The sequence below is a fragment of the Hibiscus syriacus genome, unplaced genomic scaffold, assembly GCF_006381635.1.
Source record: "Hibiscus syriacus cultivar Baekdansim isolate YM2019G1 unplaced genomic scaffold, ASM638163v2 tig00109958_pilon, whole genome shotgun sequence".
NCBI classification, from domain to species: Eukaryota; Viridiplantae; Streptophyta; class Magnoliopsida; order Malvales; family Malvaceae; genus Hibiscus; species Hibiscus syriacus.
This window is the reverse complement of record NW_024062540.1, coordinates 223,221-236,104: the sequence shown is the minus strand read 5'-3', so window position 1 is coordinate 236,104 and position 12,884 is coordinate 223,221. Positions and strand designations below refer to the sequence as shown.

Below are 12,884 nucleotides of genomic sequence, written 5' to 3'. Positions count from 1 at the left end.
AAAAGTCGTTTTCCTCCTCTTGGAAGCACGTCCAAAACCAGACTCTCCATTTCCATTAATGAAGGTGTGGGTTGTGTTTGGCAGTGGCAGTGTTATGGGTTTCTGCATGCTACTCTCTCCAAATGTATCTGGAAAACGAGAAATGCAAAGAAGAGTTTTAAAAGGATTTTGAGCTACATAACAAGAAGTAACTGTGTTCCCTGTCATAACCCCACCCTTCCCTCAAGTCAAAACTAAACTTTATTGGAAAGAGAACTATTCAAACTCATCAGATTCACCTCGGGAGAAATTTGAACTGCAGGAACAATGAATGGAGAAAGTGTTACCTCTCAGGATGCAAGTCCAGCTGATCTTGTTAAGGTGAGGATGCAAGTGGATGGCCGTCTATAAGCCAGGGTCTTCAACCTAGATACAAAGGAGCATTTGATGCTTTTTAAAAGATTGTGGCCGCGGAAGGTATTTGAGGTCGTTGGTTTTGCTGAATATTCATAGGCATTTTTGGTGAAAATGGGGGAACTAGTTGTATGATCATGCAAAACGTCCTTGTCATCAATAATCGATAGCTGATGATAACATCTATGCACATGTTAGATGTTATGCACATGTTAGGAATATACGAGTAATTTCCTATAATATTAGTGAGAATGTCAAATAAAGCGGAAAAATAATACCCGGAATTGATACGGAGTTCAGCCAATTATGCCTACGTCTCCGGACTGCTACAGATCTTTTACTAAGAGAGAAAATTTACAGGTGTTTACAAAACACTCAATACTCACAAGAAAACTCTCTAGTATTGGGAGAAGAAATGATTTTGGGATGATTTTGAAGCTAATGAGCTAGGGTATTTATAGTTGAAGCTTAGGGACTAATCTTTGAAATACCCTAAAGTGCATAACTAAAATTGCATTTTCCCCATTTTTATTTCAAACAAAGTTGGCTGCCTAATTTTCCAACAAAATAGCAGCCCAGTGTGTGTATTAGCAGCCCACGTGTTATCATTTTCAACATCTCCCACTTGAAAAACTGATTTTAATCTGTCCTCACCCCTCAATGCAGCAGTATTTCTAGTTTTGTTATTCTAGCATGCTAACTGAACTGAACACAACTTTATTTTGTCTGTGGTCACCGTCTTTTGTCAACATGTCTGCCGGATTTTGAGCTCCACTAATCTTTTCAAGTTTTAAAATCCCATCTTCCAGAAGAGACCGGATAAAATGATATCGCAATTGTATGTGCTTCGTCCTAGAATGAAAAGACGAATTCTTTGCTAGATGGATAGCACTTGACTGTCGCAATACAAGGCATTGTTTCTTGTTTCTTGCCTAACTCTTCCAAGAAACTTTGGAGCCAGATCATCTCCTTGATGGCTTCTGTAATAACATATTCTGCTTCAGTTGTGGAGGAGCAACTATCTTGTAGTTGAAACCCAACTCACTGCAGTTCCTCCTAGAGTATAGACATACCCTGTAGTGCTTTTTTAATGTTGACATTTCCGGTTAAGTCAGCATCTACATAGCCTGTCAGTATCGTATCTCCACCTTTGAAACAAAGTCTTTGTTTGTAGTACCCCATAGATATCTGAGGATCCAATTTGACTGCTTCCTAGTGTACCTTTCCTGATATTCATGTACCTGCTAACAGCTCCCACTGCATGAGCAATCTAGTCTAGTACAAACCATGGCATACATCAGACTTCCAATTATTAGGCATACGATACCTTCACCATGTGTGCACGTTCTTCCTCCGTCTTTGGTGACTGTTCTTTAGAGATCTAAAATGAACACCTAAAGGTGTACTTACTAGTTTAGCATCTTGCATGTTGAACCTGGAGATACTTTGTTGATGTACTCAGCCTGTGATAACATCAAAGTCCCCAACTTTGTGCCTCTTGATCTCATCCCAAGAATCTGCTTTGCAGCGCCCAGATCTTTCATTGCAAACTGTTTCGACAATTTTTTCTTCAAGTTTATAATCTCTTGCATGTCTGAACCTGCAACGAGCATGTCAATAACGTACAACAATAAAATAATGAAGTTGTTTTCGAACCTCTTGATGTAGCAACAATGATCTGCTTGGCATCTGGTAAAACCACTGCTACTCATGAAACTATCGAACTTCTTGTACCACTGTCTAGGACTTGTTTTAACCATACAAGCTCTTCTTCAACCTGCATACCAGGTTTTTCTTGTCTGCCTTTATGAAGCCTTATGGCTGTCTCATATAGATTTCTTCCTCCAAATCACCATGACGGAAAGTTGTCTTCACATCTAACTGCTCAAGATGTAGATTCTCTGCAGCTACAATTTTCAACACCAGTCTGATTGTAGACAATTTTACGACTGGAGAGAAAATTTCATTGTAGTCAATACATTCTTTTTGCTGAAAACCTTTGACAACCAATCTTGCTTTGTAGTGTTTGCTCCCATCGTGCTCTTCTTTGATCCTGTAAATCCACTTGTTAGGGACGCTTTCTTGCCTGTGGTAATTCAGCTAATTCCCACGTCTGATTGACATAAGCGGTCCATCATCTTTCATGGAAGATTCCACTTGACTGAATCCTCCACTTGCATTGCTTCATCATAGCACTCTGGTTCACCTTTGTCAATCAACAACAAGTAGTGCAAAGAAGGCGAATAATGGTGGTTTAGGAATTCTGGGAGAGCGTCTCCATTCTGGTGTCTGGTTCTTCTTAAACTGCTTCAGTACTGATCTGAACATATTTTCAGAAATCTTCTCAAACTCAACAATTCCTTTGTTTCAGCTTACTCTTGGAGCTACTTGATTCTATGGTTGACATGTCTTTGTACATCACATTCTCATTGAAAATGTCATCTGCTTCTGATAATTCCGATTTTCATACTCCCAAAACCGGTAACCGAACTCATCACCATCATAACAAACAAAGACACATTTTGGACTTGGCGTCAAGTTTACTTCTTTTAGCAGAATTTATGTGTACATAAGAAATACAACCAACACTCTTAAGTGTGAAAGGTATTTCTTTCTTGCTCTAAATTCCTCTGGTATTCCACCATCCAAGGGAACTGAGGGCCCACGGTTGATCAGGTAAGCTGCAGTGTTGATAGCTTCAGCCCATAGAATTTGGGCAATCGGCATGTATCCTCATGCTTTGGCACGTTCATTCAGAGCTCTGTTCATGCACTCTGCTACACCATTCTGCTACGGTGTCATGGGAACTGTTGTCTCCATCTTGATCCCATGTTTGCGCAGAAATCTCTGAATCTCCTATTTCTACTCTCCTCCATTATCAACCTCAAATTTAGAGAATATATTACAGTGGCAGATGCTGATGTAAAATCAAACCTATGGCACCAAAGGCTTGACCATATGAGCGAGAAAGGGATGAAGACACTTTTGTCAAAAGGGAAGCTGTCGGATCTAAAGAATAGATGTCGGACTATGCGAGGATTGCATCTTTGGCAAACAAAAGAAAGTCAGTTTTGCAAAGATTGGCAAGACACCCAAGGCAAAAAATTAGAGTTGATTCTATGTATGGAGACCATCTTCAGTTTCATCTCTTGCAAGCTCACTATTATGTCACCTGCATCGATGATTCAACAAGGAAGGTATGGGTTTATTTTCTGAAGAAGAATCAGAAGTCTTGATACCTTCATATGCACATACATTGGCATCAATCATGTCGGGTCTCGCCGCTACAACCTTGAATTGTCCAGCTGATGTTGTGAAGACAAGAATGATGAATCAAGCAGTCGGTAAGGAAGGGAATCTCATGCATGCACAAGAGTTTGTGTGATTGTTTGATGAAGACGGTGATATCGAGGATAACAGCATTGTGGAAAGGTTTCTTTCCTACCTGAGCAAGGCTTGGTCCTTGGCAATTTGTGTTTTGGGTCTCTTATGAGAAGTTACGCAAATTTCGGGGCTTTCTTCCTCTGAATAATTGACCTGATCAGGCTTCAGATGCCAATATGAATTACAAGCTAACGGCTTCTTTGATATATACTTGAATACCAGCATGGGAAGGAAGGTCTTAAAAAGCCGGTTTCCCTTTCCTAGCGGCCATGGCTATGTAATCCCCAGGTGCAACAGAGTAAGTCCATTTGAGCTTACGTTTCCTAATAAGCACTCACTGCTATTTGTAAAAATGCAATATCTAGACACAACTTGCTTATTGTTAAATATATTCATGCTTTCTATAAAAAAAATTTAATATATTCATGTTTGATTTATAGCATCGAACGCTCCAATTATGCAATCGATCTCTACCACTGCGGTCTTCTTCCGACATAGTTTTTATGCATCTTTTCCATATAAGGTTAACCCTGTTTCGGTTTGCAGCTGTGAATGGTGGTGCCATGGTGTCGAGGCCTTGGCCCTTGACGGTAGTGCCAGATCAGTTTTCGGTTTTCTAGTGCATAGGCTCCATTTCTTACTAGAATCAAGCATGTGTTGTGACTAGCTCCATACCAGTGTAGTTAATACATGCTGTGGCGTGAAATATACATGTGTATTAGTTTATGCAAAATAAATACATGATTGATTCATTTTTATATTAATTTTGGCTTTAATTTGACTCCCTAGCTATACCCCACTTGAGCTATAGATGATAAGAATTAGTTATGTCATACTTAAGTTTCCACCCACAATGATTCTTGGGAAAAAATTAGGTGAGATTTAATTATTATTGGTGTGAAGATATATTTTTTGTTCAGGCTTTAAGATGCTAAGATGAGCATTTTAAAATGACAAATTTATTAGTGTTAATTATGATTATAAGTTTTGTTAAACTTTAAAAACATTTTAAAAAGAAAATCTAAGTTTTTAATATAATTTTATGTACTGTCAACGACTAAAATTATAACATATTATTAAAAATAAGTTTAAAAAATTGGTTTTAATTTTTTTTTTTATTAATTTGAGATAAGTACAAGACATCATATGTTCATAGATGATTATTAATTATTTGACAATGAACGTTTACGCATCTTGCATTCTTATGTGCTTGAATTTGAAACATAAAAAAATAACAACTCTTTTACAACTCTTTTACAACTGAGGTCGCTTAGTTCGTGCTTCAAAAATAATTTCACCAAAGGCAGAGCAGCTTAGTTCGTGCTTCAAAAATAATTTCACTGAAGGCAGAGCCGCAGAGGGACCATTTCAAGTCGAGGAAGATTGGGTATTGTCCACCCTGTTTTTTGACACGATCTGTCCGATTATATCTGGTATTAAGTGCTAATCTAACCCTTCACCATATCCATTATTTCAGTTTAAATAAACTTACCTTTCACGACCCATGCATGGCCAAAACTTACCAAACCAGCATAAAATCAAGCACATCCGACTTTATTTCCACTCAGATTGTTTTGATAATGGGTCGCTCTACTTTATGCTATGAAAAGGAAGGGTTGAAAAGAGGTCCCTGGACCACCGAAGAAGACCAAAAGCTGACCGCTTATATTCAACAGCATGGCCATGGCAGCTGGAGTTCCTTTGCCGGAGAAAGCAGGTGGTTTATTTATGATTGATTGATCAACTCCATGAGCTTATGTTTTACGTTTACTTGTTTTTGTTTCAGGTTTGAAGAGATGCGGGGGAAGAGTTGTAGATTGAGATGGATAAACTATTTTACGACCTGATATCAAGAGAGGAAAGTTCAGTTTACGTGAAGAACAAACCATTATCCAGCTCCATGCTTTTCTTGGCAACAGGTGATCACTAAGATCCGTCGTGTTGATTTGTTCGATCTTCTTAAAAAATGGAGCTTTGAATCGTTTTTCTTTTTATATGTAATTTTGATGGTCGGCTATAGCGGTTCATTTTGCCCAAGAGGACTGAAAACGAGATCAAGAATCATTGGAATACTCATCTGAAGAAGAGGCTAATCAAGATGGGATCGATCCATGACCCACAAGCCCCGAATCGATGCACTTGGCTCGTCTGGCCACGAATGTCGCGACTCAAATCTAAACCATATGGGTCAGTGGGAAAGAGCTCGCCTCGAAGCAGAAGCGAGGGCAGCGGGCCGCAATTCGTCGAACAAGCAAGCCTTCCCAGTCCAAATCCAACCGAAGATCCACCGGGGACTGATCCTTTACCTCTAAATCCGAGACCGAAGTGCATCGATGTGCTCAAAGCATGGCAAGCTATAGTTACCGGCATGTTTAACTTCCCTACGTCGATATCGAACTCCCCTAATGCTTCGGTTCAAGTTCCGGCATTCGAAACTGCTGCATACCCCAATGCAGACAATCGTTTATACACATGCAATGAATGGTTTACATGGGTCAGATGCAAGAACTAGAAGACTGGATGGATGAGCCTACGTCCTCGATGACGGCGTTAACGCAATACGCAACGGAGAACGCATGGTTCGTCGATAGTGTAGTGGCGGCTGCGGATTTTAACGAGGGTTCATCTGAACCGGATACTTTGATAGGTATTCCAGTTTCATTTTCATGCATGGAAGTTGAGGCATCAAATGGAAGCTGCCCAATAGCCGATATGTTTGAGTAATATCACTTTGAATCGAAATAGTTTATGCATGCAATTCAGTGATTAACCATTTCGAACATTGATGCATGTGATGAATTTTTTTTATCCCAAAGCTTTATTGGAACATTATTAAATTCATACAAAACAAAATTATTATCCGATACAAGATGTTAGAAGAGACAAAAGAGTATCTGTGCATACTGCATACTGAACAATAATTAATAAATAGAAGGCAGTACTGACACAATTTCATTCAGCAGTCATGACAATTTATTTTACTACAATGAAAAAGGAATGGAAATTTTATTAAGGAAATAAGAAAAGGGTAAATTACACTGTTCTCACTATATTATACTCTCTCTCTATTTTTTCTTCACCCAACTTTCAATTTGATCACTAAACTTTACAATCGAATCATTTTGCTCACTCGATCGTTTTCCTCTCTAACCGCTGATGACATGTCAATTTTATTATTATTTTAATATAAAATAATATAAAATAAAATAAAAACAGAAGGTGATCATACCACCACGGCCACTGTCGGACCGCCGTAGATGGTGGTCGTTTGGTCTTAAAATTGGGATGGGTCGTTTCGCCTCGACACCTTGAGTCCGAATACGACCTCCATTTTGTTGGAATCTACTCCGAAGTCCACAAATTTGAGATTGAAAGTGAGGAAAACCAAAACGTTTCAGTCCGATTTTTCCGGTAAAACAATCACCAGATTCAGACTCAGGGGGTCGAGACGAATCGACCCATGAAACTTGGGACCAAACGACCATCATCTATGGCAGTCGACGGTGGCCGAAATGAAATGACATGGGTCGAATGAGAGAAAATGAAGAAGAGAAGGAAAAAGGTAAATTACACCATGAGTCACTGAACTTTACTCTCTCTCCTATTTTACTCATTGAAACGACGTTTTGGAATATATTTGAGTTTTTTTAAAGCGATATCGTTTTGATTGTGTCACGTCATAATGTCATTAAATAGTTAACGGTAGAGTGAGCAAAATGATTGAATCTGTAAAGTTCAGTGAGCAAATTGATCAAATTGAAAGTTGGGTGATAAAATAGGAGAGAGAGTAAAGTTTAGTGAGGAACGATGTAATTTACCCTAAGAAAATATTGATAGGAATAAGAGGTTACAAAGATGTAGGTGATTATTCTTTTTGGTTCCACTGTCGGATTTTATATGACTCTTCATGTGTTTTGGTGTCAGTCCTGAGACTATAATTATTATTTGTCAATCAACAGAGTAAATAAATGCAGTGTTTTTGAAAATCGGACTGGACCGGCCAGTTTAACCGGAACCGTTACCTAGTCCGGTTCAATCTACACCGGTTGAACCGCTACTAGTGAACCGGCCAGAACCGCTGATCGGCTGAAAACCGAAAAAGGGGGAAAAACTGCTAATTTTTTTTTTTTAAATTAAACCAAACGACGTCGTTTGTTAAAAGAGCCAAGTCAAACTCGAGTATTGCCGAGCTCGACTCGAACTTGAAAACTTTAAAAGTAAGCTCAACTCGACTCAAACTCACAAGCTAAAAATTATCAAGTTCAACTCGAACTCGAAATATAATATTGAAACTTGAACTCGAAAAGGCTTGAACTCAAAAAAATTAGAAGCTCGATTGAAGCCTAAATTTGAGCTTGATTGAAGTGAAAGAATAGTTTACTCAATGCTCACCAAAAGACTCTATGATTTGAATGTCAAATTACCTCTATTATTTATAGAAGTTAGTTGGGATGCTCTTCTATGTTTCTTAGCCATGTGAGATTGTTTTTTTTAAAAAATTAAACCAAACAATATCATTTTGTTATGAGTTTTTTAGCCCCAAATTTATTTTTTAATTATAGTTATAATAATTTATTATTTATATGTTTTACCTTAAATATTATGTTGTAGTTAATTGAATCATTTTGTTTCACTTGATTTTATGGTTTTTAACTTATATATGTTATGACTTGCTTTGAATATGACTTGTGATATAAAACTTATTTTTTATTAAATATTTTTGGTATTTTTATTTAATTTTTTAAATAATTATAACGTCGTCCAGTTCTTTCGATCTATCGGACCGATTCGATCGGTTGAACCAGTGAACCGATAACATGACTGATTCACTAACCGGTCCGTTCTGAAAACCATGAATAAATGCGGCTATCAATCAGTAAATTTTTCTTGAACAGTTTTCTTAGATTTGTCATGAACAGTTTTCTTAGATTTATCAATAGTCTCTAATAGGTGATAACTGACCAAAAGATATATCAGTTAACGGTATAACGTAGTTAAAAATTTCACTATATGAAATTTATATTTGAGATATAATAAATTGTACGACAAATCAAGTGAGGAAAGGATATTATAGTCGCAGTAATATATGTACGACGGAGTAAATAATTTTGAAGTTAGATTTGGTGTAGGGTCTATTTGTGTCACAGTGGTACGGGTTAATTGTAGCAGCTGCTATGATTTCAGGCGAGTCATATGATCAAGACAACAGATGCATACCTTTCAATTTTTTCATTAATGCACCTTATGATACTTAAAGCCCCTACTATAGATCGGTCCCCCTCTTTTCCAACAGACATTTTAATCACGTTTTTCTTTTCAAAAAATTCTTTTTCTTTTTACAAGGGTTAACTATATAGATAGTCTCCTATATTTTCGGTTTACCGACTCTACTAATATAAAAATTGAAGAGGAATAGTCCCTAACGCTATTTATATGTTTGATTTTAGTTCCTAACATTAGCTATCCGTTCAATTCCAATCCCTCACTCGTTAACCTCTATTTGATTTTAGTCCCTCAACCATATTAGGGGTTTAAAAAAAATGGGGGTTAATGAAAATTAATGGTCGATGCACTAAAATTGAACATATCAATAACATTAGGGATCATTTCTTCTTAATTTTAAATTGGTGACTAAATGGTCAAACTCTAAACAAAATGACTATATGCATAGTTACCCCTTTTATAATTATATAAGCTCCAACTTTCACGATTTAGTTAGCACTCGTTCAGGGCGCTCTTGCTCAGGGTTTAAAATTAAAAATTTAAATATAATTAAAATGATAAATTAATTATTTATTTTATTTTTATTTTGGTCATCTAATAAATATTTTTTTTTTCAAAATTAAACTTAACGTTAAGTTTTGTTTATTTATTGTTACTCACCATTAAAAAGTTAACAGTGATACTGATGCGACAATTTTAAATTATTTTTTATTTTCCACTTAATTACTCTTTTATTGTTTTTTACAAGATGCTAAGTTAAAATCTAATGTGTCACCACCTATGAAATAAAGTCAACAAATTTGTGCATAGCCTGAGAATTGAGCCCGCACACTCTTGGAGAAGAGAAAATGCATGGACACTTGCCTAAGCAAGGTAATTGAAACTTATTCACCACAAAATATATTTAATTTATACTCCATTACCACCACAAAACAAGATATTTTAATTAAAACTATGACTCAAACTTAAGACTTCTCCCTAAGAAAAAAATATTAAATCATTAAAATAAACATTATTTTTTAACTTCATAAATTCTCTATTAATTTAATATTAATTAAATAAATATAAATTTTAGGTATGATTTTGTAAAAATTAAAAGTTTAGTTTCTAAAACGTATTAAAAGTAAAATTTTAGGTACTAAATGCGTAGTTTACCCTATTTTTTTTAGATAAAATGTGTAAATTATATCCAAAGAAAAATACAACCCAAAATATCAATAAAAACCAATACTAAACTCCTACTACCCCAATTTATACAAAGTTGGGAGCTTAGCCTCTCTCTATATTTGCCATAAACATTAGCTTGAATCGTCTCCCTAATGGAATCACAATTACATCACTTGTCGAACTCAAATTCCTAAAGAATCTATTATTTCTTTCCCTCCAAACAAAATAGATGAAAGCGTTCTAAGCCAATCTAAAAATGGTGACACTGACGAGCTTACCCCGAGCATGAGCACAAGCCTAGGCGACCTCACCCTCCCAATGCAGCATCGAGCGATGAATGCCGCTAGTGGCCAAAAATAATTCTCCAAATCTCAACCGAGAATGAGCACCCAAAGAAAATATGGGACCCAGTCTCGTCCGCAACATTACACAACACACAAACGCTCCCAACCTTTAATACCCATACGGTCGAGTCTATCACGAGTAGACAGACAATCAAGCAGGGCCTACCAAACGATGACAGAGTGTCTGGAAACATGCAACGTAAACCGGATCAATCGCTACCATGACACCCTTTCCTTTTTGGACCGAATCTCACGCATCAACCCCCCCCCCCCAAAGCCTCAAGACAATAGCTGCCTCCCCTCTATGGGAAAAGATTTTCCTCAAATTCCAGCTCAAGATAGTAAATTGGTAATTGGTATGTTGAGCATATAACTCATACATGAAATAACTGTATTTATGAATATAGAATCAATGTGGGGTTTGGAGTAGCATAATTCAAATCTGGGTTCACCGCTATTGAAAGTGGATTAGATCTAGGGCTCAATTGCAATTGGACCGGAGCTGACCGAGGGTTTGAAAGTTCAAGCCTTTTTTGACCCTAAACCAACACTCCATTTCTATATGATCCAAATTATGTGTGGCAGAATACAACCCCAGCCCGGTATAGTTTGTGTTTAAATTTAATGTTTTTTTTATATATTTAAGAGTTTATAAACAATTTAAGTATTATATAAAAATAAATAAATTATAAATTTATTTCAATTTGTTAAAGTTTATAATTTGAATTTCGTTTGATGCAATTCAAAAAATTTATAGCGTGACTTACTCGGTAAAAAAATAAAATTGAGAGAAAACAAGGATTATGGTGGGGTATGAGTAGTTCAGGTATTATATAAAAACTAAAAATTATCAGAGGTCCTTCTACTTTTGAAAATAATCAATGCGGTTCTCGTATTATTTTTTCTCTTTATGTGGTCCTTTAACTCATAAAATAAATCAATTGTGACCTTTTGACCAACGTTTTTCTTTTGACCGTTATGATTCTGACATGGCAGTTCACGGTACTTATGTGGTGATCCACGGTATTGACGTAACCGTCCATCTGCCATGTTTGAGTTACCAATTTAGCATATCTGTCATATTATCTGCGATAACTATCCAAAAGAGTTATCTTTTAAGATCTTTTTATCTAGGTTAAGCTTAAACTTTAGCATTAATAGTATCATATTAGGATCACTTTAGGTTTATTTTATTATATTTTACATTTTATGCACATTGGAGTGGGTTTATATCTTTTGGGTTATTATATGATTTTGCTGTAATTTGATACACTGATGTTGTAACATTATTGATGTTGTAGACGTTCTTGTGCACTGATGTTGTATTGGATTGTTGAGTCGAATCTGCAGTAACTGATGACTCAACAGACAATTTTAATTTTTTTGAAATCAGACAACTATCCAATACATCTGATACCTATTGGTAGATGATTTGACCTTTGGGATTACAAATAAGGCCTCTTCACACTTTTCACACCTTTCTTCAAACTTTCTTTATTTTCATTTTATTTTCTTTTTTCCTCCACAGGCTATTGAGGTTTAAATTTGTCAGAGAGTGTAGCAGCAGCTGGAGCAGCAACACCGTTGTAGCAATGAACACCATTTGGGGTTTAAGCTTTCTATAGTGCTTTTACTTAAATGAGGGAAGAACTTTGTTAAGTTTGAATGATTTATTTTTATGTTGTTGTTTGGATTCGAACCTAAGGTGTTTGATGAAATGTTTGTTTTATTATCTTTGCTTGAAATGATACTTTTATGTGATGGAACTTCATTTGATATTTTGAGAAATAGATATATCTTTATGTATGTCAATCTTGGTTATTTTTAGAGATGGAAATCACTGAGGTTGCATGCTACTTATATACTGTTGTGAAATTCGGGTTAATTTCTACCAATAACAGATTCACCTTGAAAACTATTATCTAGGTGACTAGTGTGAAAACGATTGTACTAAAAATCACCCCAAGGTAGATTCCCAGGAAAGAGGAGGGGTCACAATGGTCCCTCTTAAAACCCACTTTCCTTAGACAGAACTACCAAGACAAGTAATTTTAATAGGACAATAATTGACAACAACTATACCCGATAATAGCTATTAAATAGACATAAAGAGAACACCAAAATATTTCACTAATAGAGGAATATTACAAAGAGAGAAAGAATACAAATAGCCTTTAAATAGAAGAAGGCTTATATTTGTGGGATGATTAACTAAGGAGGAGGAGGGCTTTATTTATAACAAAAGAATTTCCCCTCCTCCTTATACACAACCAATGTGGGACTTTTGCCAAAAACCAACAAATCTCCACCTTGGCAAATTCCACACACATCTCAAAAAAAACAACAACTTTGAATCCATCTGGCTGAGTCATG

At 36.2% G+C, this 12,884-nt stretch overlaps 2 pseudogenes; both read left to right on the top strand.

Moving 5' to 3' along the window:
• The first annotated feature begins 306 nt into the window (after window positions 1-306).
• LOC120211134 lies at window positions 307-3,929 on the top strand (annotated as a pseudogene).
• A 1,428-nt stretch (window positions 3,930-5,357) lies between these two features.
• LOC120211133 lies at window positions 5,358-6,501 on the top strand (annotated as a pseudogene).
• Window positions 6,502-12,884: the final 6,383 nt, after the last annotated feature.